The following is a 5,000-nucleotide window of genomic DNA, read 5'->3' on the forward strand; positions in this document are numbered from 1 at the left end:
GACACAACACAGCCATCTATGAGAATGTGACCAAACTACATTGCCGTCTGGCCCAGAAACGACACCTCCATCTACAGGAATCCAACGGAACTACACCAACCATACTGCCAAACCACAGCATCGCCATCTATGACAATGTGACGAAACCACATGCAATAGCCCCATCTACGCGAATCGGACGACACTACGTCCACCATGTCGCGCGCAACACGAAAACTAAATACCGCCATCTGCAAGTCTCCCGAAACATGACCTGCTGCACCGACGATACCGCCATCTATGAGACGCCACCCCGACTACGACATCGCTAGGTCCCACAGTACCCATTTTCCGACGCCACCCACAAAGCCTGCATCATCTGTCCACCACAGGAACCCGAACGCCAGTGCCTGCGTCGCACGAAGTAGTCAACCGACAATCACTCCACCCGCACCCGCACGTGCCCCACCCCAACCGCCGAAATCGCAACTCCAGCGGATGAACGGCGGACTCTTCCCGCACTCGTACGTTGCAATCCACCCCTATATCTTGCGTTTCACGAAGAGTTATATCCAATATGCCAAATTCCCGCTGTCCCTATACATGCTGTAAGTCTGTGCACACAATATGAACCACACCTCAGCGAGACACTCTATCACACATTACTCTCTGCCTGTAACAGACACAGATACAATATGTAAGCACCAGCATGGACCAACGTCCGGTGCATCCTCTCCGCCACAGTACACCATCCACACTATGATAACCACACCAGGGGGTCCAATTCTAAAATAGAATATCCCACCCGTCCGACATCCACAATTGCTCAGATAAGCCACCAACACCCACACATGTCCTACACAGGGGTGCACCCAACACCACCTCACTGCCTCCTGTTACGGCACAGAAACAATGGCAGGAATGAATCACACAGGTCTGCCGCTCCCTTGCCGCAACCACAGACGCGGCGCGCCTCCAGTCACGAGCGAAAAGCGCATAAGCGCATCCTGACGAGACATAACTGCTGTGACATACTGACGCTGCCTCCGACATTCACTTACAATGATCACTACCAACGAACCTCGCCCCCCCCCCCCCCAACACACGCTCTTACCACGTTGTGTACTGTAATCCAACCCATTTCGCACCTTAACCTAACCCATTTTGCACCTTAACCTAACCAAATTCGTAACGCAATTTGTACCGCAATGTAACGCAATTTGTACCGCAATGTAACGCAATTTGTGCTTAACCTAACCCACGTTGTGCCTTAACCTAACCCACGTTGTGCCTTAACCTAACCCACGTTGTGCCTTAACCTAACCCACGTTGTGCCTTAACCTAACCCACGTTGTGCCTTAACCTAACCCACGTTGTGCCTTAACCTAACCCACGTTGTGCCTTAACCTAACCCAAGTTGTGCCTTAACCTAACCCAAGTTGTGCCTTAACCTAACCCAAGTTGTGCCTTAACCTAACCCAAGTTGTGCCTTAACCTAACCCAAGTTGTGCCTTAACCTAACCCAAGTTGTGCCTTAACCTAACCCAAGTTGTGCCTTAACCTAACCCAAGTTGTGCCTTAACCTAACCCAAGTTGTGCCTTAACCTAACCCAAGTTGTGCCTTAACCTAACCCAAGTTGTGCCTTAACCTAACCCAAGTTGTGCCTTAACCTAACCCAAGTTGTGCCTTAACCTAACCCAAGTTGTGCCTTAACCTAACCCAAGTTGTGCCTTAACCTAACCCAAGTTGTGCCTTAACCTAACCCAAGTTGTGCCTTAACCTAACCCACGTTGTGCCTTAACCTAACCCACGTTGTGCCTTAACCTAACCCACGTTGTGCCTTAACCTAACCCACGTTGTGCCTTAACCTAACCCACGTTGTGCCTTAACCTAACCCACGTTGTGCCTTAACCTAACCCAAGTTGTGCCTTAACCTAACCCAAGTTGTGCCTTAACCTAACCCAAGTTGTGCCTTAACCTAACCCAAGTTGTGCCTTAACCTAACCCAAGTTGTGCCTTAACCTAACCCAAGTTGTGCCTTAACCTAACCCAAGTTGTGCCTTAACCTAACCCAAGTTGTGCCTTAACCTAACCCAAGTTGTGCCTTAACCTGCTCTGTAATTGGCATATGACACGTTACATTAATCCAGTGTTGTCTAACCACAACCCTCTGAATATAGTTCGCTACTCGCACCGCCCACCCTCTTGTGTATCGTTTCATGTTCAACACTTCGCAAGTGTTGCTTACTTTTTACATGCTCCCGCTGTACACTGTAATGTGGACGACTGCAGGATGTACATCGCCCCCCCCCTCCCCCCTGCCTTCGCACGCTGGTCGTTCAGGTGCTTGCGTGTTCAATGCCCTTCGCAGCTGTTCACTGGCATTCGCATGTCGAAGCGCTCAGTCTACGTCGTGGTACGGCCTGTGTCCACTGTCCGCTGATGTCGTAAGCTTAACCCTCACATTGTACTGCACATAGGTCCGTATGTACTGAATGATACGCTGTGGCACATGTGTGACTGTACAACGACTGCGCCCAACAACAGCGAACCATACGGTCCAAATGTTGTGCACTCAGCCACGTGCCGTCTCCCCATAACAGCTACATTGCAGTGTGGTACGCCATAGAGACGTGTGGGAGTAACGGACGCCCTGGATGGCGATCAGCATGAGCCGTCTGTTGATGTAGTGGCGCGTGTATTCAAACGTAGTCGTCTCTTCTCACACAGTGTGATAGCATGGTGCACCGCGTTCCACATCTGCGACATGGTACAGATGCTGGTTGACAGTCGGTCTCGTAATGGACATCGCATACGTAGGGGGCCACCTCCCACGTGTTCTCTAGTCGTGCACATTTTGTTGCGTGTATGTGGGCAGACGTAGTGTGTCGTGACACCTAACAGACAGGTATGCAATAATCGTTGCATTTGCAAACTGGGATGGACGTCTACGTTTGCTGGTGACGTTACGCAAATGAACAACTGGTAAACCCATTGTGGTGCGGTTGTTGTTGCTGGAGGTAAATCAGTAAGGGCAAATCTGTGTGTGAAGCGATACGCGGCGGTGGCTGGGCGGGACCGTCCCCGGCCGGTGAGGGGGGGCCGCCCGGCGTGCTGGCCGCGCGGTGCGTGGGCGCACGCGCTACAGCCGGCTGGTGGGGGCGCCCAGTGGCAGGCGCGCCGGCCGACGGACGCGGCAGGCGGCGCAGCTGCGCGCCGGGGCACCCTGCGCGCGGCGCCGGGCGGCCAAAGTGGGTCCTCGCGGGCCCGGTGCGAAGCGCGGTGGACATCTGCAGTGTGCTGGTCCGACTGAGGACTGTGTGCGTTGAGGATGCGCCGCCGCCCGGCACTCGGCGCCGCGACGCCGTCTGCTGCTCGGTCGCCCCAGCGGTTCTCGCTGGTGGTTTGTATCGCAGTTGTGCAGACGTGTTGGCACGTGCGCTGTGCTGGGAGAGTTCGCTTCGGCACCCACGTGGGGCCTTTGCCCTTCTGTGGCGCTGGCGTTGGAGCTGCCGGTCACCGTAGGTGGCGCGTGTTGTCTCCCGCCGGCAATGCCACGACAGCACGCTCCCGGGCCTCTGTCGGCAGCGGCAAGCTCAGTTGGGAGCACGGGTGGTCGCACCTAAAGCGTCTACTCGCCTAACTCCGGGCGATTGCGCCTCTCTCGAACCCGACCAAGTACTTAGGACGGCGCTGCGCGCCGCCGGGACCTGAGAGGGTTTCGAGGTGTATTGTGCAGGGGAGCTCAGCCTCCTCCTGTTTGCAGAATAATTGAGCGGACGCTTGCGTGTTCGCGCGGGCCCCTGGGACACACTCCCGGGCGGCCGGCTGCTCAGCTCTAGTTGACGCAGCTCCCTGGTTGATCCTGCCAGTAGTCATATGCTTGTCTCAAAGATTAAGCCATGCATGTCTCAGTACAAGCCGCATTAAGGTGAAACCGCGAATGGCTCATTAAATCAGTTATGGTTCCTTAGATCGTACCCACGTTACTTGGATAACTGTGGTAATTCTAGAGCTAATACATGCAAACAGAGTCCCGACCAGAGATGGAAGGGACGCTTTTATTAGATCAAAACCAATCGGTCGGCTCGTCCGGTCCGTTTGCCTTGGTGACTCTGAATAACTTTGGGCTGATCGCACGGTCCTCGTACCGGCGACGCATCTTTCAAATGTCTGCCTTATCAACTGTCGATGGTAGGTTCTGCGCCTACCATGGTTGTAACGGGTAACGGGGAATCAGGGTTCGATTCCGGAGAGGGAGCCTGAGAAACGGCTACCACATCCAAGGAAGGCAGCAGGCGCGCAAATTACCCACTCCCGGCACGGGGAGGTAGTGACGAAAAATAACGATACGGGACTCATCCGAGGCCCCGTAATCGGAATGAGTACACTTTAAATCCTTTAACGAGTATCTATTGGAGGGCAAGTCTGGTGCCAGCAGCCGCGGTAATTCCAGCTCCAATAGCGTATATTAAAGTTGTTGCGGTTAAAAAGCTCGTAGTTGGATTTGTGTCCCACGCTGTTGGTTCACCGCCCGTCGGTGTTTAACTGGCATGTATCGTGGGACGTCCTGCCGGTGGGGCGAGCCGAAGGCGTGCGACCGCCTCGTGCGTGTTCGTGCGTCCCGAGGCGGACCCCGTTGAAATCCTACCAAGGTGCTCTTTATTGAGTGTCTGGGTGGGCCGGCACGTTTACTTTGAACAAATTAGAGTGCTTAAAGCAGGCAAGCCCGCCTGAATACTGTGTGCATGGAATAATGGAATAGGACCTCGGTTCTATTTTGTTGGTTTTCGGAACCCGAGGTAATGATTAATAGGGACAGGCGGGGGCATTCGTATTGCGACGTTAGAGGTGAAATTCTTGGATCGTCGCAAGACGAACAGAAGCGAAAGCATTTGCCAAGTATGTTTTCATTAATCAAGAACGAAAGTTAGAGGTTCGAAGGCGATCAGATACCGCCCTAGTTCTAACCATAAACGATGCCAGCCAGCGATCCGCCGCAGTTCCTCCGATGACTCGG

At 53.8% G+C, this 5,000-nt stretch overlaps 1 non-coding gene across 1 annotated transcript in view; it reads left to right on the forward strand.

The window, feature by feature from the left end:
• Positions 1-3,832: 3,832 nt before the first annotated feature.
• Positions 3,833-5,000, forward strand: part of LOC126138108 (small subunit ribosomal RNA) — a 1,909-nt gene continuing 741 nt past the window's right edge. Inside the window, exon 1 of the ribosomal RNA XR_007528133.1 lies at positions 3,833-5,000. This exon is cut by the window's right edge and continues 741 nt beyond it. This is a non-coding gene — a ribosomal RNA (small subunit ribosomal RNA).

This window comes from Schistocerca cancellata, unplaced genomic scaffold (genome assembly GCF_023864275.1).
Source record: "Schistocerca cancellata isolate TAMUIC-IGC-003103 unplaced genomic scaffold, iqSchCanc2.1 HiC_scaffold_649, whole genome shotgun sequence".
NCBI classification, from domain to species: domain Eukaryota; kingdom Metazoa; phylum Arthropoda; class Insecta; order Orthoptera; family Acrididae; genus Schistocerca; species Schistocerca cancellata.